Here is a 26542-nt window from a genome sequence, read left to right on the forward strand (position 1 = left end):
AGTGTTTCTTCTGCATGCCCCACATTCCCAAAGGTTTCCATGGCTTTACCCATCCACACTCCAGATCTCCTCCCTCTACCATCCTTTCTTTCTTAAAGAAAAGCCCTTCCATTCTCACTCCCGCCCCACTCAGGGTGGTCATCAGACCTCCTTCAAGCTCTCTCTGTCTGCAGTCTCTCCCTCTCCATAGAGACCTGCTAAGGCAGATCCATCTCACTGGATGATGAATTCTGGGAGAATTTATTTTTTTTTCTTAATTACATCTTTATTGTTCAGATTATTACATTTGTTCCTCTTTTTTCCCCCCATAACTCCCCTCCTCCCAGTTCCCGCCCCACCCTCCGCCCTCATTCCCCACCCACTGTCCTCATCCATAGGTGCACGATTTTTGTCCAGTCTCTTCCTGCATCTCCCACACCCCTTTCCCCTCCAAGAATAGTCAGTCCATTCCCTTTCTATGTACCTGATTCTATTATGATCACCAGATTATTTATTCACTTGATTCTTAGATTCACTTGTTGATAGATGCATGTTTGTTGTTCATAATTTGTACCTTTACCTTTTTCTTCTTCTTCCTCTTCTTAAAGGATACCTTTCAGCATTTCATATAATACTGGTTTGGTGGTGATGAACTCCTTTAGCTTTTCCTTATCTGTGAAGCTCTTTATCTGACCTTCAGTTCTGAATGATAGCTTTGCTGGGTAAAGTATTCTTGGTTGTAGGTTCTTGGTATTCATCACTTTGAATATTTCTTGCCATTCCCTTCTGGCCTGCAAAGTTTCTGTTGAGAAATCAGCTGACAGTCGTATGGGTACTCCCTTGTAGGTAACTGAGTTTCTTTCTCTTGCTGCTGTTAAGAGTCTCTCTTTGCCTTTTGCTCTTGGCATTTTAATTATGATGTGTCTTGGTGTGGTCCTCTTTGGATTCCTTTTGTTTGGGGTTCTCCGTGCTTCCTGGACTTGTAAGTCTATTTCTTTCACCAGGTAGGGGAAGTTTTCTGTCATTATTTCTTCAAATAGGTTTTCAATATCTTGCTCTCTCTCATCTTCTGGCACCCCTATAATTCTGATGTTGGTACGTTTGAAGCTGTCCCAGAGGCTCCTTACACTATCTTCATATTTTCGGATTCTTTTTTCATTTTGCTTTTCCGGTTGGGTGTTTTTAGCTTCTTCGCATTTCAAATCTTTGCCTTGATTCTTGCGGTCCTCTGGTCTGCTGTTGGGAGTCTGTATAATATTCGTTATTTCAGTCCATGTATGTTTAATTTCTAGTTGGTTCTTTATCATAACATCGAGGGTCTCATTAGATTTGTTGAGGATCTCATTAAGTTTATCAGCAGCTTCTAGACAGTTCTTGAGAGACCTTAAAAGTGTGTTTCTAAACTGAATATCCTCCATTGACAGTTTTGTCCTGTTTCTTTGTCTCCGCATTTTTTTATGTTTTCTTGGTGCACCCCCTAGTGGTCTTTGTGTGCAGTCCTCCTATAGTTAAGCCTTGATTGCTGTAGTTAATACTAGGGGGATTTGACCTCCAGGCCAGCTGGTTGTGAGAATCAGCTGTGTCTGCAGTGGGAAAACTTCTGTCCTCTAGGGAGGTTCTAATCTAGCCTTTGCCTGAGGCTATCTGGCAAATGGCTCTGCGCAGGGCTTGGGCGGGGCGGGTGGGTCGCTCGGGCTCGGGATCAACAGGGTGGGCTGGAGAGAGCAGTTATGGCGGCTCTCAGTTCTGTCCCTAGGGGCTCTGCCTCACAGAGTCCCAGCAACCGCTGCAAACCTCAGAGAGAAAGCTGCCTTCGAGTTCCGACCGAAGCCAGACAGTCCCGCTTCTCCCGTTTAAGTCTGGGTCCCTAGAGACTCACCTGGATCTGGAGCTCAGAATCTGAGACTCCCTCCCGATTGAAAGCACCAACCGCGCCCTCCGCCACCAGCCCGCTCCGTGCGCGCGCACTCCACACCTGAGTATTTCACTTCAGCACTGCGCCTCCTCTGAGTCTGGGTATGATATTCTCTTTCCTCCTAGTTGTAGAATTTCCACTCAGCCAGCCTTCCTGTGGTTCTGGATGATGTCCGTTCCGTCTTTTAGGTGTGTTTTGATTTGGTTGTTCAAGGCAGCAATCTCCGGTATTAACCTATGCCGCCATCTTGGTTCAGGAAGCTCATTCCAAGTTTTCGAATTCTGGGAGAATTTATTGATGTGCAGCGTGCAAATCAGCCCTTGGCATATGTGTGCACAGATCTTTATGCTGTTCATCACTGACAAGTTCTGCCAAGGGAGAAGACACATTCCATTTCATTAACTCGTACTTCGTGAGCCATGTAGATGTGAGAAGGGAATGTTGAGGCTGTCTTAGCCTCCCCCAGCTGTATGCAGCAAGGATGGGCAGTGCCACACAGCAGAGCCTGCTCCTGCTGAACGCTAATCCACATGCTGCTTCAGTTGGAGGAGAAATGTTTCTTAATCACTGTGGAAGGAAATAGCAAAAATTGTCATTGATAAATGGCAGCCAATAAATATACATTACTTTAGTATCCTGGCCAAAGAAATGGGGAGCAAATACATAATTCTGCATTTCCACACTGACGTGTATTGGCTGTTAGGAGTGCTTGCATGAGTTCTGGAAATGAAAGAGAAGATAAAGCATATTTTCCATGACACTGAGAGGCAGGGCTCAAGTGAAATATCTCAGGTGTACACGTCTCTCACTATTGAGAGACAACTGTTACCACAGTTAAAATAACATTTTACTTTTTATCCCAATGGAGACAAGATAATCTAAATGTTGTTTGTGCCTCTTGTGTTAAGAAATCCTTCCCTTCCCTGAGAGTATAAAGATTCACATTTTTAATTCAAATAGTTTTACAGTTTTCGTATTAAGGTCTTTAATTCACCTGGAATCCACCATTCTGTTTGGCAAGGGTTTAAAAATGTTTTTCAATATGGAAACCAGTTATTTCAGTACCATATGTTGAATAATTTGGTACTTTCCCCACTAGTTTGTGACTCCATTTTCAATATATATAGGGGGATCATATATTTATCATCCAGGAAACTTTTGAGGGTGAAAGGAAATGCTATTTCTATTTATGCTGGGACCACAAGCATAAACTGAGCACTTAATGTCCCACGGCAGGAGAAAATGGATATGTCCCAGCTCAACAGAGAGCAGATTCACCCTTCCTCAGCCTCTGTTCTTCTGGGCCCCTCAACAGACCAGATGACGCCCACCCACATTGGTGAAGTCCATCTTCTTTATGCGAATCTCTTCCGGAAACACCCTCACAGACACACTTGGAAGTTATGTTTTACCAGCTCTCTGGGCATCCCTTCTTCCATTCAAGTCGACACATAAAATTAATCATCACAGTTTCCCTTTTCATATACCAAGTTCCCACATATGCATGGGCCACATGTCCTGTTCCGTTCATTTGTCTATCTATTCCTGCGCTCACTAGTTTGATTACATTCACTTTGTAAGTCTTGCCACGTGGCAGAACATGTCCGACCTTGTTTTTATACCTTAAATTGTCACCGCTGGTCTTAAACCTCTGTTTTTTTCAAGTTCTCATAGAGTCCTTTTCAATCTTTACTGAAATTACAATAAACCACATGGTTGAATTGAAGAGGATTGGCATCTTATAATATTGAGTTCCCCATTCATGACTATGGAATCATCTCCATTAATTCAGGTTTCCTTTATAGCCTTCAGCAAAATTATTTTATAATTTTGTCAATAAAGAACTTATGTTACTTTATTTCTAGTTACCTTATGATTTTTGTTTTTGTTATTAAGAGGATTTTTACCCTAATTCATTATCTAGCTGGTTACTGAGGAAAACTGCTGGTTTATGAGGAATGATACTCATTTTTGTATTTTGATTTTGCATTGAGCAATCTAGCTGAACTATCTTGGTTCTAATGATTTTTCTCTACTTTTAGTGTTGGCAATCATAGTATCTACTAATAAAGACAGTTTGTCTCTTTTCACTCCTTCCTTTCTTTTCTTATAGAGGCTAGGACCCTCCGTACAATATTGAATAGTAAGGGTGATGATAGGCCTCCATGTTTATGAATCTAACAGGACTGCTTCTCGTGTATTGTATTTGCTGGAGGTTAATGGGGGGTTCTACTCATCAAGTTAAGGAAATTTATTTATATTCTTAACTTGCTATGAGGTTGTTTTTTTAAAAAATCATGATTCGTTATTGAACTTTATCAACTTTCTCTTTACCTATTGAGTTGACGTGCTTAGTCTCCTGTCATATACAGGGTGGGGGGGGGGGGGGGAGTAGGTTTACAGTTGTGAGTATTTGAAACAGTTTGTTCTTGTATTATTATTTATTAATTACTGTATTGTTTTCCATACAAACTATTGCATCCCCTAATAACAAGGTGTTATTTTATAGGCTGGACAAGCAGCCAGTAACATGGTAGCAGGTTGATTATGTTGGAAACGTGATGGAGAGAGCAACAATTGGTTCTCACTGGAATAAGTACTTATTTAGAATTTAGATTATAGTTTTAGAGTGAAATATGTTCCCTGCATAACAAAGTAATGAGAGAAGTAAACTGCACAGGAATGAGAAAAGGCCTCCCCTTTTGCCTTGGTCTTCCATTGCGTAGCTCAGTGCCCTCTGTGGTCTCCCTAATGTGAATATCACTGGTCTTGGATGCCATGTAACATACCCCTGAGATTACTGTCCTTCCTCTAAATCCTTGGTGTCTTTAGGGCCTGGTGCCTTTCAGGAAGGACTGGTGTGTGTCCTCACCATGTGAATGAAGGTCTGCGGAGAGAAATGGGCACGTGGACTCCCCTGCTGTGGGGCGGAGGGAAAGAGGGACCTCTGCCCACAGACCATGGGCTGGTTAGGGGGCTGTGGGCCTCACCCTAGTTCCTGGTTTGTTTTCCCAGGATTCAGGGGTTTCTGCTACTCTAGTGCTGTCTCCCCTGGGTTCAGCCAAGACCCTAGGAGATGGCCCCGGCAGGGACTAGGCCAGGGAGAGGAGGCAGGAGTGCAGAGTGAAAGATGTGAAGAAGCCAGAAGGGAGGAGAAGGAAGAGATGAAGCGGGGGGTGGGGGGTGGGGGGGGGGGGGGGTGGGGGGCGGGTGGCAGTAAGGCTGGGAGGATGGGGCAGAGCTGAGGGAGGAGGGAAGGAAGGCGGGATCTGGGGACTCAGGTTCTCAAACCTGGTGCTGCCCCACAGGAGCTAGAGTGAAAATATGTCTATGAGAAAAGGGAAGGGTCTCTGGGGAATGGAAAGGTGAGCTAATGGCCAGAGAGGGATTTCCAGTCAGTCTGTGATGGGTCCGCCAGTTTCATCAGCCAACCAGGAATGAATAGAACTTACTGTACACTATGGAATGTTTGGGTTACACAGGTGAAGTAAGGTAAGGAGGAGTTTTTACTATGCAAGGGGGTGTAGCTCAGGGGTAGAGCATTTGACTGCAGATCAACAGGTCCCCGGTTCAAATCCGGGTGCCCCCTGGTGGCAACTTGCTTTATTGCCAAATACAGGTAAATGACCTTGATACCACATTCTACTAAATAGCAATGTCTTTAGTAGGTTTTGTGTGCTCTGCACCCCTTTGCTCTGGGCTGGGCCATATGTATCAGTCTGGGGCAATCAGGAGACAGAAACCATATTTAAACCGGGGAAGTTTAATATAAATAATTATTGTGCTATAAAAGGAGAGTAATTACAAAGGTTCAAAGAAAACTCTAAAGGTACCTCTGAAGTGAGGGCCCCAAGCAAGAACAAACTTAGAAGGTTGACCCTTCCCCAAAGCTAGGATTCAGACCTCATCAGGGAAGGTGCGGTTGCAGCTCACCCGCCAGTTGCCCCAGCCAGACCTGTTCGCAATTGCCAGGCAAGAGGAAGCAGCCTTCAGGGACACAAGTGAGCCACTTGGAAGTGTGAGGACTGGAGTGTGCAGTGTCCACACCTGGAGGGCATGGGAGCCAGATGTTGGCCGAGGCAAGCCCAGGCTGCCACGTGGGTGCATAGAGGGAGTTGGGGTGGGGAGCATGGAGGTGGTCAGCAGTCCAGTGGGGCTGCCAGGCCACAAAGGGGCTTCCTTCTCTGGGTGTGTGTCTGGGGCAGGGCACCACCATGTGTCCTCACACGCCTGCACCACTGACCAAGCACACAGCCGGAGCCAGGGAGGATGGCAAGAACGTGCAGCTAGAACTGGGAGAGAAGCCCCTTCTTTTGTGCAACATCTCTCCAGCGTCCTCTACTGACAACTGTTAACATTGTGCTCTCCTAAAGGAGAAATACTGAAAGAATCAGTCTATTAGAGCCAAAATGGAAGGGTGAGCTTAGAAAAGAGAGTCAATACATTGATAACTGGCACACCATGTGACTTGTTTTGGCCAATAGGATGTTAGCAGATGTGATACAAGCAGATGTGATACTTGCAGAGTTGGGTTTGCTCTGCATACTTCCACCATTACTATGAGATGTGCTTACCCTGTATGCTGCTCTCCTTCAGCCGGGGCCTCAGTGTGGAACATGGCTCAACCCTGAGCCCAGCTCCCCAAGAGGAACCAAGGCCAGTTAGACCTGCAGCTTGTAGCTGACCCACCCAGGCAAGCCCAGCCTAGATCAGCTGATTCCCATTCAACCTGCAAAACCACGGGCATGAGAGTAAATGCTTATTGTTGTGTGTCATCACTTTTGGGGGTGGCTTATTATGCAATGTTATTGTGAATAAGACTGACAAATACTGAAATTGATAGGTAGAAGGGGCTCCTGAAGTGACAAAATATTAAAATATATGTAATGGCTTCATGATGAAGCAGTGGGTGGGAAGGAAGCTGTTAGTCTGCAGGGAAAATAGCAAGGACAGGAACAACAGCCTCAAGATAACCTAGAAAGCAGCAAAGATATTATAGAGTTGGGAATAAGCTATTTCAAGGCAAAATGTTGAATGCACGAGCTATTTGTCACAGGCTGTTTTTGACAAGGTGCTACAAAAAAATCTGAGTTCAGAAGAGAACTTAGTGGTTTGTAATTAGAATTTAGAAGCAATATACATAGCTCAGAAATGGAGTAGTTGGAAAAATGAAACCATTCTCTTCAAAAACAAAGGTGAGGCCATTGTTATATCACTTTAGGAAAAAGCCAAAATCCAGAGCCTTCCCGTAAGACACAGTCTAAGACCAACTCAAGCTTTAATGCACTCATAGCTTTAATGCCTTTTATTAAGAGCACAGAAGCATTAAGGTGGTGCCAAGTATATCCTCTCAGTTGGACAAAAGTGTTCCTAGAAAGATTAGGGCTGTGGTCTTACAGAACTGTGATGTGTCCAAATAATTATGCATGAGCTGGAGGGAGAGCATATGTCAAAAAGAATTGTGATCATGGCTTTTGATACATGGAGTAAAATACATAAGAAACCCACACATTTCTTGAGAAAGCTTTATTGACAAAACATCAACAGCTCGGGGCTAAAAGATACTGAGGCTGGGAAGTAAAAAGAACTCTGGCCAGGTGGGAAACAGGTGGGAAACAAGTGGGAAACAGTCAACAAAAGGGACGTATTTTCCAATAATCTCTTCAGAAATTACGAAGGAAGATGATGGAAAAGTAAGACCCCTGAGAGGATGGAGCCAAGAATCACGTGGAACAATGGGCTGGGAGCCAAGGCCTTAGCGAGGAGCATTCCCTGCTCCTGGAATGCTTGCTGTGTACCACTGACGGTTGGGGTGTTGTTTTATGTAACGTTCTTGTGAAAGGCTGTTGAATACTGAAAATTGGCATCTAGAAGGAGGCTCGGGCTGTAGCCAAAGGGAAAGAAGGCATGGCAGTTTCATTCGCATACCCAATTTCTATAACTGAATGTGCTTCCCCTTTTGTCCAATGTAAATGTTGATCGCAGTAAGTCTGCTCCTGTACCCTCTTTCCTTGTTTTGAGGTTCCCCAATTGTGTAAGCTTTGGCGATGGCTCTGTTGGCAGCCGCAAAAGCAAAATGGAAGGCTGTTTTCTTCCTCTATCCCACTGGCACTTCTGGCCAAACAGGTGCCCCCGACTCAGACTACACGCAGAGACGGGTTGGCAGCGCTGTGGGGTTGTGGTGTCCCTAGCCAGTGTACGTTGTCCAAGAGCCTGGTGGGCTGGGTTCCTTTGGATCGGTCACCCCTGCTTTGCAACCCGCATCTCCAACCTTTCCTTCAGTGCCATGAGCTCCCTGACCCGCAGACGGCTGTCTCATCTTTCTCAGTAGACAGAACCACTTCCTGTGTCTGCGACAATGTACCTGGGCTTCTGCAACTGGAGTGGGTTGCAGGCAAAAGACCTGAAAGGAGAGGGAGTGGGCGTGGGGTTGGTTTTCTGTCCTATTTGGAACGGAAGAAAGTGGAAACCCAGCTGATTCTTCAGGGCTGAGAATCTGGGAACTCAAGGCGCTCAGTCATAAAATGGCTGAGTCCTCAATCACATGGATGGCACTGCCCACGTGGGTTGGAGGCAGTTTATTCATCTGATAGGCCCTTAATGGATGCTTTCGGCTAGCCTCCATTCTGACTGGTGAATGTCTGTGCTGTAGCAGTCATTAAACATTTTGAGCATCACTCCTTCTTAGCATAAAGTTCCCACTGAAGGATAACTTCCCAGGGCCAGCTGCTCTTACAGAACAGGACGAAAGGCTGAGCCCAGTCTGACAGCATTGGGAGGCTCAAAGACATACAATGGAAAGCTCAAGTGTCTACACGCTCTTCTGACACAAATGGAAATGGGCAGACTTCCCTATGACTACTGAGTGGCGGGTTGTCGGAAAACAAAGGCAGAACTGTCAAATTGCGATCCTGGTTGGGTTCACAGTCCCCCATCTCTTGTATGGATTGCCACTCCAGTGACAGCCACTCCAGTAAGTTTCAGAGGATGTCAGGACACCTCCTCAAACTTCAAAGACAAGTTGCTACATCTTGCCCTCACCTTAATCTTTATTGGAGGTTTTTCCTGTTACCCAGGTAATGGTGTGAGGGATGATAAAATACTTAGATGCAAAATGTCTCTCTAAACCCTAGCTGGTTTGGCTCAGTGGATAGAGCATGAGCCTGCAGACTGAAGGGTCTCGCCTTCCAGTCAAGGGCACATGCCTGGGTTACGGCTTGATCCCCAGTAGGCGGCATGCAGGCACCCAAACAATCATCTTCTTTCATCATTGATGTTTCTATCTCTCTCTCCCTCTCCCTTCCTCTCTGAAATAAATAAAAATATATTTTAAAAAAATACAGGGAAAAAAAAGTCTCCTTGAGTAGTCAGGTAGAAGATGGGGGTGGTTTCTAGTTGCCAAGTTCTACCTATATGTTTATATGTTTTTATATTTGTAGTAATCCCCAAAGCTCTTTTGTAATGTTTAGCTCATTAAACATTGCACACTTAGACATCTCTCACTTGAATGTCTGTGATGGCCTACCCTTTCTGCTTTTTATCCAATAACTTGAGATTTATATTAAGAAAAACATCCTTGATACTGAGTTCAAAGGGATATTGGGCAGATGCAAAGGATAAAGAACAGGAAAACGCTGAGATCCTGAAGTCCCCATTCTCTCAGGCATCCAGTTGTGACAATAGCTATTTCTATATTGTAAACACAGCAACCATTCCTGTACATTTCTTGATGCAAGTGTCTCAGTAATAACCAATGTTGTGCATATGGGAGGGTTTGGGGTTTTTTTGGTTTGGCTTCTCAATATCCATATCCCCCTCACAATAACATTCCAGTTTTCTCTGGCTACCGTCTGTTAGGACCGGAACCTAAGACCTTTCGTAGCTATGAGGTGGGCCCGCCCAGACACTAGTGGCTCGTGCAGATGTTCTCTTCTTGGAGCTTAAGCCACGAACAAGAGACAGCACCAGAACGGCTAGTGCTGACCGTGCAGATGCAGCTCCTGGCCACGCTGGCCTCATGGTGACACTGCTGTGGCAATCTCTGAGGCGGACTTCAGAATCTCTGAGGCTTACTTGGTTCCGTCTTTCCCAAGCCGTGTGCTCTGCTGCCTAGCAATTCTGTGATATGTTTTCAATCAATTCTTTTCTTAAATCAAGCAGAGTATTTTTCAGCACTTTGCAAAAATCCCCACCCACTGATACAGCCATCTTCACCCTCTTTCTAGTAATTGGACGAACAACATGATGACACACTTGGGATGTCCAGTGGAGTAGGGACAGAAGCAAATCTATCTGGTTCTGTGGAAATGCGAAGACTTCCCCAAACAATGAAACCATTGGAGTCACCAAAATGAGGTCAGAGACCCTGAATCAGCATGTCCTTGCCTATGAGACCACCAGCCTGGATTCAGGGTTCTCCCTGCAAAGCATTGGGAAGAAAGCAGGTGCGATGCCGGCAGTCGAGACCTGTCTCCACTGACCCATTTCAATTCTTGTTGGAATTAGTTTATTTTCAGATAAAAGCACCTCTTGTGTAAGTGGCATAGGCAATTTGAATTTTTTCTTTTAGCAAAACTAAATTGTCTGGAAAAAAGCAAATAGGTCATTTCAGAGGTAATATATGTTTACAAAATGCATATAATATTCTTACAAAAATGAAAGGATTCTTCCTGTTGTATTATATCTTTAACATTAAAAAGCCTTGATTACTTTTTTATGCAAGTGAAAATAAACTTTTAGAACACCTTTCCTAGTGGCTACATAGTATTCACCCGTACAGCTGTTATTACAATTTATTTAGCCAACCCTCCTTTTCTGGACATCTATGCAGTTTTTAATTTCCACCCTTGCAGACAACTTGCAAAGGGTCTTGTTAAAGATGCATCTCTGTTTTTCATCTGGTTTTGCTTTTAGCATAAGTTCCTGGTCATGGAATTTTTACACATACATATTTTAAGCCTTTATTTGCCAAATGTCTCTCCAGAGAAGATACATGGATGTGCATTCCACCAGCAATGTCTGAAATTTATTTATATATATATAATTTATATATATAATTTATATATATAATTTATATATATAATTTATATATATAATTTATATATATAATTTATATATATATATATAATTTATATATATATATAATTTAGTACTTTTGAATAAATACTTATAAATACCCACAAATGGATCATCAGCTCAAAAATAGAACACCTCCACCCCCAGGATCCCTTTGTGTCCCCCTTAGTTTAAAAAAGTCTCTTTAGCCGGTTTGGCTTGGTGGATAGAGTGTCAGCCTGTGGACCGAAGGGTCCCAGGTTTGATTCTGGTCAAGGGCACATGCCTGGGTTGTGGGCTTGGTCCAATGTGCAGGAGGCAGCCAATCAATGATTCCCTGTCATCACTGATGTTTCTATCTCTCTCTTCCTCTCCCTTCCTCTCTGAAGTAAATACAAATATATATTTAAAATAATTTTTTAATCCTCAACCAAGTAGTGAGAATATTTTTTCCATTGAATTTTAGAGAGAGTGGAAGGGAGGGGGGGGGAAGAGAGTGAGAGAGAGGGAGAGAAACATCGATGTGAGAGAAATACATCTGAGAGAGACACACCCATGTGAGAGACGCACATCAATTGGTTGCCTCCTGCTCATTCCCTAACGGGAGAGCAGGGGCCGAACCTGCAACCCAAGTACATGCCCCTGACCAGGAATCAAACCTGTGACCCTCCGGTGCACAGGCTTGTGCTCTAACCACTTAGCATACCAGCCAGTTGGTGCCCCCTTTATTATTACATCTTTTCCCTCTTGCTTGTATCCTGGTTTTTGTGAAAATACATATACATATATATAAAATCAATTAGGTCATGTTTGCTGGTTCTGTTATTCAGATTCTCCACATTCTTACTGATATTTTATTTGCCTGTTTTATTAGCTATTGAAAAAGTTGTGTTAAAATCTCCCACTATGGTTGAGAATTTGTCTATTTCTTCTTTTAGCTCTGTTCATTTTTGTTTTATGTATTTGACACTATGTTACTGGGTGCATTTAGATTTAGAATTGCAATATATTCCTGATGGATTGATTTCTTTATCATTTTAAAATATCCTTTTATCTGTAAGAATGCTTACTGACTTAAATCTATTTTTCATATTAATATTGCTACCCCAGCCTTTTTGTTTAGTATCTGCATAATATATCTTTATTTATACTTCCACTCTCCACTTTTCTGTGTCCCCATATTTAAGGTGACATTCACATATGTAGCTAATAGTTTTTTCTCATTCAGTTTGAAAATCTTATATTTTAATTGGAGTTTTTTTGTGTGTTCTTTTTTTAAATATGTCTTTATTGACTTCAGAGAGGAAGGGAGAGGGAGAGAGAGAGACAGAAACATCAGTGATGACAGAGAATCACTGATTGGCTGCCCCCCTGCACTTCTCCCACTGGGGATCGAGCCCACAACCCAGGCATGTGCCCCTGACCAGAATCGAACCTGGGACCCTTCAGTCCACATGCCGATGCTCTATCCACTGAGCCAGACCAGCCAGGGCTTAATTGGAGTTTTTAATAAATTTGTATTTAAAGTAATTGCTGCTGTAAACAATTCTAGTTGGGCTATTATTTTCCTTTTAGCACTATAAAAATACTTTTCCATTGTGACCTGGATACCATCACTTCTATTGATAAATCAGCTGTCAATTGTAGAATTCAATTTTTTTCACATGTTGCTTTTTAGATTTCTCTCTCTCTTTAAAGCAAGATCAGTTAGTCAGTCAGTTCCCATTAGTTTACTAGAAATTAAGAGAAATTACAATACACATTGGATCCTTGGGTGGGACAACACAGGTGAAATGGTTCTAATCAGGAAAGTAAACAGATAGGAGATATCTGTGGATGGGGTGGAGTATTTGACTGCATATCCAGTAGTCCCTGATTCAAGTGTCACCTGTTGGCACTCCCTTTTGTTCTGACCACATGTTGACTCTGTCCTGTGTCTATGCTGCAGTGACCATAAATCTCTCTCATTGTCACTTCATCACTTTTCCATGCATGGCATACTTCCATCTGGCATATGGAAGGACTCCGCAAGTGCAGAATAAGGGGGAAGAAGAGGAGAAATCAAGAGGGTCTCAGTGTGTTTAGCACAAAAAGGCACTTGAGAATAAACATTGTTGTGACTTTGTCATTAACCAGGTATGTTTTGTTTGGGGATGATTTTAATTTCTGACTTTTTTTTCAGATCTATACAAGTAAGAGCACAAATTAAATCAATAGCTCCAAAACTGTACGTGAGTAAGAATCATTGGGAGCTTGTTAGAAGCACACATTGCCCCATGTCCCAAGCACCCTCACCCACCTGGATGTCCATCATGTTGCTCCTGGGCTCGAATTTGGACTGGAATTTCTCAGGCTGCATCATGACCAACTTCTCTGGGGAGACTTTCAAGAACTTTGCAATTTCGGTGCTGAAAGTGTGGTGGAATTTGTAATCTTCTCTCAGATTGTTAGCTGAAAAATGAACAGAATGATAAATACACAATTTATTAAATTGCTTTAAATGATTTAACTCATGACCCACATCAACCAAAGCAAATGCCCAGAAAATAGTGTAATGACCACCGTGAGTTCTGTGTGGCTAGCACCTTGAGCTTAAACGTTGGATTTTTAAACTTGGTACAGGCCCAATACCTTAAAACCTGTATCTCAGAATTTGTATGTTCACAGAAAAACTTAGAGCTATTGTTTCAGGCACTGCAGTAGACTGCCGTCTCCAATGCTGGGAAGCACATTGATTCCAGACAGACAGCTTGTTATGAGGTGACAGTGAGCATCGCACAGTGCTGTGTGCACATGGTGAGTTTGCACACACAGCACCTTCTGGGGGTTCAGCCTTCCCTTGAGGTGGTGGGAGGCCTGTTAGTAGGCTGGAGCCCTAAATGTGGTTCTTTTATTATATAAATCTTGTCAAGCTCCCAAGATCAAACCCCAGTTTGCAGAGGATATGATGACATAGTACTAGCAAGAACAGTCAGGGTGTGGCTTTATAGGTTTAGAGTACTTATTAGGCTTAGGTAAGCAGGTGGGGGTATAGCTCAGTGGTAGAGCATTTGACTGCAGATCAAGAGGTCCCCGGTTCAAGTCCGGGTGCCCCCTGACCAAGTTTAGTTTTACCTCCTGAACACAATGTTCTCCTTTCAGCTTTTCCCACCACACTGATTCAGCCTGCAAGGAGAGAAGAAGGTTAGTTAGTTAGTACTTTATCAGAAAGCCTCCCCTGACAAACCCAGTTTCTCCCTACGTAAATCAAGTTTATCCAAGGTTGAGTCTGTTCTGCTAGTTTTGTGATGAGCATATTATTCTTTTTTCTTTGCCCAGCACCTGAACCCTCTGAACTCCAATTCAGGAATTTACAATTGCCTCAGCCTTGGTGGAAGACAAGAGTCCTGTCTCTGGCTGAGGAAAACTAAAATGCCAGGTAATTCCTCCCTTGAATGTTAGGAAAATCAATCAATCTCTCTCTCTCTCTCTCTCTCTCTCTCTCTCTCTCTCTCTCTCTCTCTCTCTCTGTAATCTGGCTTTATTGGACCCGAAAAAAATGAAAATGTACGTAGCTTGAAGGATGCTAATCTAGGAGCCCATATCATACAGTAGAAAAACTTGAGTGAATTTTTGCCGAAAGTTCTCTAGGGATCAATTGAGTTCCCATGAAATCCTAGAAGTGGTTACAGAGCTGGATGGCTGATCCAAGCAGTTTAAAGAAAGCAACTAATTAATAGCTCAAGTGTCACTCTATATGGGCAGGGAACCCAGGACTTTCTCTGACTGGACCGAGATAATCTCTTATCTCCTGTCACAGAACACCTGAAATAGCTGAAATTAAAAGTAAAGGCTGATCCGAGGGTTGCCAAACTAATGTCAGTGGAGCCTACAGCTTTCACCAGTCTCCTTGCTGAAATAGGTCTGTGATTGAGAAAGAGTGGGACTTCACAAATTGTAATGTGGATTTATGAGAGCATTTGGGAAACTCAAATTATCCCTACACCAAAACTCAAAATAACCTACACCAGCCTCTTCTTCCTGTCTGAAAGCTGAGTGGCTCAGATTGAGGGGTTTCCATTGCAAGAGATCAGTTGCCCCACTCCTCATTGTCTCTCCATCTAGAGCAGTGGTTCTCAACCTTCTGGCCCTTTAAATACAGTTCCTCATGTTGTGACCCAACCATAAAATTATTTTTGTTGCTACTTCATAACTGTAATGTTGCTACTGTTATGAATCGTAATGTAAATATCTGATATGCAGGATGGTCTTAGGCGACCCCTGTGAAAGGGTCATTAGACCGCCAAAGGGGTCGCGACCCACAGGTTGAGAACTGCTGGTCTAGAGCAACAGAAAGATCTCAGCTGATCCTGGGTACCAGTTGCTGAGAGGTGAAGACTCACACACCCAAATAATTTCAAACTGGCTAATTTATATCAAGGAAATCTTGAACACATGTTGATGTGGATTCTTGAAGTATTTTATGAAGTAGGAAGAGTATAATTTTAAGTCTGAATTTATTTTTATGAGTGTACCCAATTAACATTCTAATTAAAATACCACATCTACAGCAACTGGGATAAACCTGTTTGCTCAGTTGTGGACTTGAACCAGGATTCACAGCTGGCCAATTCTAAATGCATTTTACATAACAATACCAAGGAATTGTTAGCACTACTTGGTAGAGAGAATCCATAGCCCCAGCTGGAGAGGATTTATCAAGTGTGACTTACCCATCCACTCAACAATGACTCCCTTCACTAAGGTTTTGAAAAATGCATGAGTGTGTGGAGCTTCTACATCTTTGAAAAGCATTTTAGTAGCTGTTCTCCATAGACAGGAATGCTAGCCCGAGCCATTATAGCATAAAGGATTCCCTGATTTCAGTGGGGACAGGAAAATCCTAGGATGTCAGAGTTCAAATTGCAAGTCTGGAGATTGCTTTATGTGGTCAGTGCCACATAGATCTTCGCTGTGGTTGATTGTCCATGAGGTCCTTGGGACTGAGAATGGCAAGGCCACCCCTGTCGTAACTGATTTGCAGATCTGAGCTAACACAATAGATAGCACAATAGAGATTCCTGACCTCTTATCCAGTTCCCAGATCTGAATCAGTTCAGAGGCCCCGCATCCCTTGAAAGGGAAGTCTAAGTAAGCTTCAGAAAAGGACCTACCAAAATGTCAACCATGGCTGTGGATCTTCCCCCTAGGTTTCCCCAAAGGGTCTTTCAGCCATTTACCTAGAAACTCTGGGGAAAGGCAAATGCCCACATATTTTAAGGCACATCGGTGATTGACTGCCTCTGTTAAAACTTTTAGAGGGCCAGTATTTTGGGGAACAACAGAATATCCCAGAAAAAAACTACATCTTGCACCTTGCCCTCTTTAACCACTACCACCGTCAGAGCTGACAGCCCCCCTACTATCAGCCTAACTCCTGGAGAATCCTATCAAAACCAAGGGCCAGGCCATGAGCAGAGGGAGGAAGAGCAGACAGACGAGAGGGGAAGCCTAGCTCCATCTAGTGGAGCCCAGGAGGAGGCTGTGGGGGAAGACAGGGTCCTGAAGAGGATTAGAGTAGATGCAACCGGGAAGGAGGGCGCTTTCATGCCAGCTACAAGCCATGGTTTAATGAGCCGGTGCCTTTAGCCAGGAATTTGAAGAAGCGGAAAGATAGTAGGGAGAAAGGCTTTGGGGTGCCCCAAGGAGGAGTCTCTGGACAAAGAGAGGTGAGTTCTTGGTCAAAAGAGGGTCATTTAGTAGTGAGATCAGTCAGCCGGATCTCTGGAGATGAAACCAGGCAGTGTTTCTCAAACCTGATTAGGCATTCAAATTATTTAAGAAGTTGTTAAATGTTCAGATTCCCCAGGGATCTTGATATAACGTCTGATAGGCCCAGCCTTCTTTTAATTCTTCCTAACTTCCAAAGGTTGTGACAGCCAAAATGTATGGGCACCACAATTCAGAATGATTCTAAAGGCACTTCCAGCTCTGTTAAACCATTGCTAGCTTTGAAATAATCTGTGGTGAGAGTATTTACACCATGGAAATTGGCAAACACACTATAAATCGATCTACTGATTGTTTACTCTGTCCCCTAGAGATCCAATTTACCATAGTTCCACTCAGTAAGTCAATAGGCATAGATGACTGCCAGGGTGTAGAGGTGGGACCTGAGGAAAAATGGAGCAGGGTAGTAGGAGAGGTAATTTACAGTGGCACCATCTGTCAAGAAGCATACCAAACAAGAAACACTTCTTAGTATTGAAGTTGTGGATTTTGTTCAGGAAGCAAAAAGTGCTCATTAGACTAGATTCCTTTTTCTTACTTGGGAAAGCAGGTCACACCATCCCAGGTTCAGATCCACGCTCTGAGTGTTGGGACTCGAGCTTCCTCTCCCATGCTGAGTTCCTTGATAATGAGCCTGTGCACAGTTCAGATCTATAGGAAGGCTTCTTTGCTCCCCTGCAGCCCTGTTCAAGTAGACTGTGGGGGACATTTGTGTTTTCTTTTTCTTTTTCTGACTGCCTGAACCTTATTTATATGTTTTGGCAATCTGCAATTACATGAACATAATTTATTAAAAGTCATACCCTCATCTCTTACTACATAAACCAAAATACCAGATAGTTCATCTCCCATTGTTTGGCAGTGAGGGCTTGGACACATGCCCTTAGCTTAGCCAGTTGGAGTTTGTACATCAAGAGAGAGAAATCCAGAAGCAGGAGTTAGACTCCCTTCTGGCACTGGCTCCAGTGGAAGACACTTCCTCACAGACTGGGGCTCTGTGTGACCTTGGCTGAACTCTGGCTGCTTAGTTCCCCTTGGATCTGGCCCCATTTCTAAGCTTCTTTCTCCAGCCTTCTCTTCAGTAATAGGTTTGCCTTACCTGTTTCAGGTAGCCAAAGTTAGTTCCTGTTTTAAACCCAAATTTCCTAACTGGTACATAAATTGGTATTAGAAGTGAGTTTCAGGCAACAGGATACGCATGAAAATGGTATTGATTATCCAGACTAGTTAAGGCTAGAGTTAGAGGAAATCTCTAACTAGTTCTTTAGGCCTGGGCATCTGGCACAATAGCTAAGTAAATTATTGCTGATTGTCATCTGCAATGCAGTGCCTACGAGGCAGGGCTTCTAGATACCCATTTGCTTGTTGTCATTGCATTGGAAGTGTCATGGAATTGGTGCACATTTCTATATCCTTTCTCAGAAGCAGACAGTAGTGCTGACTGGTGCCTAAGGTAGCAGAGAGCCTAGGGACACCGTGCAAAGCTCAATGAGAAGAACTAAAACCTCCAGCAGCCATATGACTTAGCAGACAACCAAGGGCAGTGTTTGATTCTGTCAATTTAATTCACAGCTTCCCTGTGTGAAAATTTAGGGTTCTGATGCAGAAGAGTGAGTCCCCCAAGACTCGTCATGGGCATTCACAAGATTTGTAGAACCCAACCTATACCTAAGCACAAAATCTTTGGGACCTCCTTTTGTCCACTAATAAAGCCCCTCCTCCCCTCGCCCCACCCCTTTTTATTTTGATCTGTAACTTCAGGAAATCCCACCATGCCCTGGGGAGCCAATTACAAAGTCACACCTTGCAAGGAAGGCTCATACACAAAAATAACCTGGAAGACAACAGCACAAATTGGGGGATTGTGTGTGGAAATGAATTCTTGACCAGGGAAAGAAAGATACAGTGTTAAACTTGGCTGAATTCTGACCCACTGTCTGTTAGGCCTGATCAAATAATGGAATCGATACCCCTCTCCTGGGAACTGGCTTTTCAGGTCATCTCACTATGGACATTCCCTTTGCTGAGACCACATTTCACTTGTGGTGACCACATTCCATTATCTTCCCTCTGGGAATACACAAAGAAGTCTCGGCTCAGAAAAAAGCCCACCAAAAGTCCTTTAAAAGCCGCTGACTCCCATCACTGGGTGCTGGGGCCATCCAGTCTCAGCCACCTGGTGTGAGGATGATCGAATAAATTCGTAATCCCTCACCATTTTGGCCTCGTGCCTTCCTCCTTCGGCGACCTAACACTGTCCTACCTGGAATATCTGGGGATTACTTTGATTGTTTGCTCAACTTGTTGATTAAAAGTAGAAATCAAACTTGTTCAAAGGTAGATAAAATTGAGATGCCACAAAGTCTTGGAAACTAAATCTAAAGACTGAGAGATTGGAAGGATGGAATGTACTTAATTATGTGTGTCATGTCCCCCCTCCCGCCACGTTCTCACTCCATATATTCAACGAACACAATGGTTAGAAGACAACCCAATCAATACAACTGTAACTGGAAAACCAAGGGGTCTGTGCTGCCTGTCACTACTTGAGCCAATTAAGCAGAGACAGGGTTGAACATAAATGAGCGTTTATTCCAATAATGTCAGCAGTATGGGAGAGCAGCAGGTCATCCACAAAAATCTGCTTTGCATCCCAGCGTAAGCCAGCTGCTGCTTATATTGGGTAGAAGGACAAAGATTACTTGGGGAAGTAGGCAAAAGGGATATGAATGGGTATGCAAAATGAGCAGTTTACAGGTAAATACAGGCTGGAGGTTTGCAAAAGCCAGGGGTATACAAATGGCCTTTGGTTTCTGCAACAAGGTTGTTAAGCTTTCCATGATAATAGGCAGCTCCCGGATGTAGAGGATGGGCCATGTAGAGGATGGGCCGCATTTCCAGGTGAGCTCCCAGGTCTCACGTGCAACTCCCAATCAGGTTAGAATGTGTCTTCTTTAATCAAAACAAAACAATCACAATTAACAAAGCATGTTAATATTTCTTATAATTATAGCTGATCCCCAATATTCTATTTCTGCCCTAACACAACCTTTAGAAATACATTATTTACTGAAGCTTAAGCATCTTTGAAAACCATTTCAATCCTATCTATGTCTTTGTAGACTGGAAATGTTGAAAGATGCTGTCATGGATATGTGTTTTCTAATTTGAATTGAAGACAGAAGATTCTTAGTGGAAGAGGCTAAAGGTTTCCCTTGATCACCTCATGCTAGGCGGAAGTGACTGCAGATCCAGAGTGCTGATCCCAGGTTCTGTCCCTACGGAGTTCTAGTGCCTACATAGAATGCATTGCAGAGTATTATTCCATTTTTACACATCACTTTGCAATGACCAGCCATGTACATACATCTCTGCACATCCGTAAAAATAAAGCAAAGACAGCCCTAGCTGGTTTGGCTCAGTGGATAGAATGTTGGCTCTCAGACTGAAGAGTCCCAGGTTCCATTCTAGTCAAGGGCACGTACCTCAGGCTAGATCCCCAGCCTGGCGTGCATAGAAGGCAACCAATCAATGTCTCTCTCCACATCAATGTTTCTCCCTTCCACTCTCTCTAAAAATCAATGAAAAACTATTCTCCAGTGAGGATTAACAACAAGACAAATACACATTTATGTACAGTGGAACCTCGTTTCTCGAACTTAATTCGTTCCAGAAGGCTGTTTGAAAACGGAATCATTTTTCCCATTAGAAATAATGTAAATTGAATTAATCTGTACCAGACCCCCCAAATGATTCCCTGTTTCAACCTTTCTTATATACAGTACATATCTACTCTACTGTTTAATCTATAAACAAACACTTTTCATAAATTTATGGAACCATCCCCTTTCACAGCCTCCGCCATCCCCTTTCACGGCCTCCGAAATGCTATCACAGGCTAACTGCTTTCCCTACAGCCATTCAACAACAGTTTTTCTACTTATTCAGTTGCCTGTGATTGCTGTTCTGTGAGCATTTGAACACCCTTTGCAATATTAGCATTCTTAATGGCCTCTTTATGTTTTAAAATTGTTCTAATCACCATCAACAAAAGCATTCTCTCTTTCGTTTGTAGCCTGCAAGATGCTTTTTGTCATGCTGAGACTGAAGTATCAGCATGAAAGTGCAGTTAGGTCAAAAACTGAAGTTTTGGTCCACAACCAAGAAATTTTCCTCTGTGAACAACTTGATCGAGAACCGAATTGTTCGAGATGGAAGACGTTCGAGAAACAAGGTTTGACTGTATTTTGATTACCTAGTAGCTGGACACCCATAGCAGCAAGAAGTTAGATCCCAGCCGAGGGCTGTATATTTTTAAGTTTGGAAAAATAACAACCAAACTGTTAACAGCAGTGATTTACTGGTGAGATTAATTTTTATTTTCTTCCTGGTGCTTATTTGTATTTTTAAATTTTCCTATACATTTTCAGTCAACAAGTATTTGTTGAAAATCTATAATGCACTCAACAGCAGGCAAGACACTGATGTGAGTTTTTTTAAAGCAATATTTTCTTTCATCCTCCTTTTTACCTCACTGAACTTATCTGTATAATAAGAATAATTGAATCCCAATCCTAACAGGTCTTTGCCCTGGTCCTCCATGCCCACTCAGTGGCTGTGATTGTGAGGTGGGGTGCAGAGAGAGTACTGGGGAGGTTTTAGAACAAATGGGAAAGAAGCAGTGGGGCTGTCCCAATGAGGTGTCTTTCTCCCTAGTGCAGGGGTGGGGAACCTTTTTTCTGCCAAGGGCCATTTGGATATTTATAACATCATTCTCAGGCCATACAACATTATCAACTTAAAAATTAGCCTGCTATATTTCATCAAACATTTAATTAACTCACTCCTAATGCCATGGCAGGGCCAGACCAAATGATTTCTCGGGCCTTATATGGCCCGGGACTGGACGTTTCCTACCCCTGGTGCATCAGCTAGCGACAGAGGAGGGGAATGTGCTGGGCAGGGCAGAGGAGACTGGGCACTCAGATGAGGGGTCAGTGGAGAAGGGGGAGGAAGCTTATGGCCAGGAGAGGTTGAGTCAGCCAGGACATGGGGCTGACCCACTGGGTTACTGGGAAATCCCTCCCAGGGGCGGCCACAGTCATGAAATGGTGTCAATTAGGAAACAGTTGGAAGTGGACTTGTGGCTCAGGGGAAGAACATCTGACTGCAGGTGGGGAGGCCTGTGTGTCAGATTCCCACGCCCAGTGAACTTATCTCATTTAATAGTGATACAGGATTTTTGGACTGGAACACCCGGTGTTCCCTGGGCAGGATGGCTTTTCCCGGGCTCTTTGTCCGTCGGAGTCGAAGAATGAAACCAGGGATGAAAGATGGTTTAGTAAAGGTAGAAATTTATTGAAGAACAAGTACAGACTCCCACATTGGGAGAGGGAAGAATCTCACAGCACAGACTCTCATGTGGGGAGGGAGAAAGAGTCCCCTCAAGTCCCTTTTTCATGGTTCTCCACAGGCTGCAGATCTGTGTGCCTTGATATCCCCTCTGATTGGTCACTATCCCCTCTGATTGGTCACTATCCCCTTCTGATTTGGTCACTATAGCAACTCCTGAGCTGAAAGGTTTAACCTCACATGGGACATGTGAGGCTCTCCTCCCCTCCTTCCTTATTGTTTCCCTATTCCCTCTGGGCTTTCTTTTTTTTTTTTTTTTTTTTTTTAATATATTTTATTGATTTTTTACAGAGAGGAAGGGAGAGAGATAGAGAGTTAGAAACATCGATGAGAGAGAAACATCGATCAGCTGCCTCCTGCACATCTCCCACTGGGGATGCGCCCGCAACCCAGGTACATGCCCTTGACCGGAATCGAACCTGGGACCTTTCAGTCCGCAGGCCGACGCTCTATCCACTGAGCCAAACCGGTCTTGGCGGTCGATTTCATTTTTTTTTTTAATATATTTTTTATTGATTAAGATATTACATATGTGTCCTTGTCCCCACGTTACCCTCTACCCCCCACCCCCCCCACCCCCGCTCATGCCCTCACCCCCCCGTTGTCCATGTCCATTGGTTAGGCCTATATGCTTGCATATAAGTCCTTTGGTTGATCTTTCCCCCTTACCCCCACCCTCCCCTACCTTCCCTCCAAGTCCCGACAGTCCAATCAATGCCTCTCCGTCTCTGGATCAGTCCTTGTTCATCAGCTTATGTTGTTCATTATATTCCACAAATGAGTGAGATCCTGTGGTATTTATCCGCTCTCAAGTTCCATCCATGCTGTGGCAAATGGTAAGAGTTCCTTTTTCTTCTTCCTCTTCTTAAAGAATACCTTTCAGCATTTCATATAATGCTGGTTTGGTGGTGATGAACTCCTTTAGCGTTTTCTTATCCATGAAGCTCTTTATCTGACCTTCTATTCTGAATGATAGCTTTGCTGGATAAAGTAATCTTGGTTGCAGGTTCTTGCTATTCATCACTTTGAATATTTCTTGCCACTCTCTTCTGGCCTGCATGGTTTCTGTTGAGAAATCAGCTGACAGTCGTATGGGTACGCCCTTGTAGGTAACTGACTGTCTTTCTCTTGCTGCTTTTAAGATTCTCTCTTTATCTTTTGCTCTTGGCATTTTAATTATGATGTGTCTTGGTGTGGTCCTCCTTGGATTCCTTTTGTTTGGGGTTCTCTGCGCTTCCTGGACTTGTAAGTCCATTTCTTTCACCAGGTAGGGGAAGTTTTCTGTCATTATTTCTTCAAAAAGGTTTTCAATATCTTGCCCTCTCTCTTCTTCTGGTACCCCTATAATTCTGATGTTGGTACGCTTGAAGTTGTCCCAGAGGTTCCTTACACTATCTTCATATTTTTGGAATCTCTTTTCTTTTTTCTTTTTCGGTTGGGTATTTTTTGTTTCTTTGTATTTCAAATCTTTGACTTGATTCTTGGGATCCTCTTTTCTGCTGCTGGATCTCTGTAAATTATTCTTTATTTCAGTCAGTGTATGCTTAATTTCTAGTTGGTCCTTTTTCATGTCCTCCATGGTCTCCCTATACTTATTGAGGGATTCATTAAATTTATCGGCGGTTTCCATAAAATTCTTGAAAAACCTTATAACCGTGGCCTTAAACTCTATATCCAATCGTTTGCTTTCCTCCATTTCTGCCATTTGTGACCTGTTTCTTTGTCTCCGCATTTTGGCAGCTTCCCTGTGTTGATGGAGTGGCCCTGTGCGCCAGGTGTCCTGTAGGGCCCAGTAGCTCAGCCTCCCCAGTTACCTGGGGTGGACACTCTTGGTGCACTCTTGGTGCCTTGGTTGTTGTAGAATCACTGGGAGGAATTGACCTCCAGGCCAATTGGCTGTGAGAATCAGCTGTGTCTAAAGTGGGAGAACTTCTGTGCTGAAGACACCCTTCTGGGGCAAGACTTGCTTCAGTGGGGCTTTGGTGCTCACTGAGTCTGCTCCCTGAGTGCGTCCCTTATGGATCTGAGGAGTTGCAGTCTGGATGGACCCCCTCTGACCACTGGGTACAGTGGCTCCTGGATCTAAGGAGGTGCTAATTCAGCCTCTGCCTGAGGCCACACAGCAGGAGCCACGAAGAGGCTCAGCTGTGAAGCAATGCAAGCCGCTGCGGGGCCTTGGGCCTTCTCTTGGAAGTTCCAGGTCTGCCTGGTTCGGCTGCAGTTAGGTACATTCACATGCAAAAGCCTCTGCCGCAGCCTGGGTGGGGCGGGGTCTCAGGGAGTCAGAGGGCGGAGAAAGCAGCCATGGCCGATTCTCCGCCCGGAGTCGCGCGTCTCAGTGTTCCGGTAACGGCTGCAAGCACCTCTGAGGGAAAGCCGCCCTCAAGTTCGCTCGCTGCCGGACAGACCAGCTTCTCCCCGTATGAGACCTGGGTCCCCAGAGACTTTCCGGAACCGGAGTTCAGAGCCGTCGGGAGTTTGTGATTCAAAAAGACAGCCGCGTCCTCAGGCGCCACCCCCTTTCCTCGCGCGCGCGCCGCCGTACCTCTGCACTTCACCTCCGCAGCGCCTCTGGCTCTCAGCGTGCTTTTCTTTCCTTCTAGTTGTAGAATTTACACTCAGCCAGCCTTCCTGTTGTTCTGGATGATGTTTGCTCAGTCCTTTGCGGTAATTTTCAATTGTTGTGTGAGGCGATAATTTCCCGGTGTTTACCTATGCCGCCATCTTAGTTGCTCCCTCCCTCTGGGCTTTCATCCTCCTTCCCTTTATTCTGTAAATGTGTACCTTTTGCTACTCCCAGCTCCCTTCTCTTATGGAAATATAACTTCTGCCACTCCCTTGTCTTATGGAAATGTGCCCTTTTACAACTCCATAGCCCTGTGTTTTTTCCATGGACCCCTTAATTTTTAAAATTTCCTAAACTTGCCTATTTCACCCCCCCCCCCAAAAAAAATTCCTATTTTACCCAAAAAAACTCCTTTTAGTAGCCCATGTGGAATGGAAGCCTTTGGGGTCATTTCCTGGGAAGGTCTATCTCCTCTGGCCGAGTGAGGGTGTAGCTGTGGGAACGGGAGGCAGCCTAAGGCAAAGGGCCAGGTCATGCCTGCTGGAGGGTGCGGCAGGAGGGAGGTTAGTGGAAAGAGCCCAAGAGCAGTCCTATGGGTTCTGGCCCCAACCCTATCCTTAATCAGGTGTGTGTGCTTAGGCATGTCTCTCACTATGGCCTCTTTTCAAGCCTGTAAGGTGGGACACCACACTCATTGGCAGTTCCCAATCTGACTCTCCACTGCAATCCTCCGAAGAGCTTGTTAACAATAGAGTCCCGAGGCCCCACTCCCTCCTGCCTGACTCAGGAGGTTGACCAGGGCTGTGATGGGCAGCCCAGTTGGGTTCATCCAGAGGCCTTCCATGGATACAGCTTTTACACTGATGTCCTTGGCCGTGGTTGACTGGCTGTAGAGGATTGTGCAGAAGCAGGGTTGGCAAGCACCTTCGTCCTAGTGGAGCCAGCCTCATGCACTAACCAGACAGAAGGGAGCAGTTAAGTTCCGGATATAGTTACAGAGTCAGAGTCCTTATGAGAAAACAATCAGAGGAGCTTTTAAGGACAGATACTCCTTACCTGTTCTTGAGGACCAGGACCTACAAGGGGCAACATAGAGGAAAACGAGTAGGAAGAGGGAGAAGACACTCCCTGGAGGGAGATTGAAGGGATGGGGCATCTTCTGGGAAACGTTGGGCAACGGGCGTAAAAGGGGAGTTAAGAGGAAAGGTGAAGGAGAAAAGGACAGTCCCTCTGTGAAGGGGTTTGACAGCCTCAGGGTTGGCAGGATTGGGTTGCAGGACCTGAAGTAACACAAGAGGTCATTTTCGCCCTAGCCGGTGCTCAATGGTTAGAGTGTTGGCTCTTGGACTGAAGGGTCTGGGGTTCGATTCCCATCAAGGGCATGTACCTTGGTCGCTGGCTTGATCCCCAGCCCCAGTTGGGGTGCCTTGTTGGAGGCAGCCAATCGATGTGTCTCTCTTACATCAATCTTTCTCTCTCTGTGCCTCTCCCTGTCCCTCCCTTCTACTGTCTCTAAAAATCAATGGAAAAAATATCCTCAGGTGAGAATTAACAATAACAAAAAAGGTCATTTTCAGTATCAGAAGGTGTCAATTGGGGAAGGGGAGATGGGGATAGGAAAGGGGCAAGCCACCAGGTTCTAATCCAAAGTTCCAAGTGTTCATGAAACTGGAATTACAAAAGCAGCCTCTTAGAGGAAAAAAGTACAACCCAAGTGCCCATCAGTAGATGAGTGGATAGAAAAGCTGGGATACATTTACACAATGGAATGCTATGCAGCTGTAAAAAAGAAGCATCTCTTACCCTTTGAGACAGCATGGAGGGACCTGAGAGTATTATGCTAAGCA

General features: G+C 44.2%; 1 long non-coding RNA gene and 1 other non-coding gene across 2 annotated transcripts in view; both read left to right on the plus strand.

Annotated features, from left to right (window-relative positions):
• Positions 1 to 26542, plus strand: part of LOC118666278 — a 36533-nt gene that overhangs the window by 2093 nt on the left and 7898 nt on the right. Inside the window, exons 2-4 of the long non-coding RNA XR_004970924.1 lie at positions 13640 to 13744; positions 14267 to 14366; positions 20793 to 20951. This is a non-coding gene — a long non-coding RNA (uncharacterized LOC118666278). The remainder of the gene's footprint in view (positions 1 to 13639; positions 13745 to 14266; positions 14367 to 20792; positions 20952 to 26542) is intronic.
• Positions 13973 to 14044, plus strand: TRNAC-GCA. Its single transcript has one exon. It is a non-coding gene; the product is annotated as a tRNA-Cys (tRNA).

The sequence above is a fragment of the Myotis myotis genome, unplaced genomic scaffold, assembly GCF_014108235.1.
Source record: "Myotis myotis isolate mMyoMyo1 unplaced genomic scaffold, mMyoMyo1.p scaffold_m19_p_11, whole genome shotgun sequence".
Lineage (NCBI taxonomy): Eukaryota > Metazoa > Chordata > Mammalia > Chiroptera > Vespertilionidae > Myotis > Myotis myotis.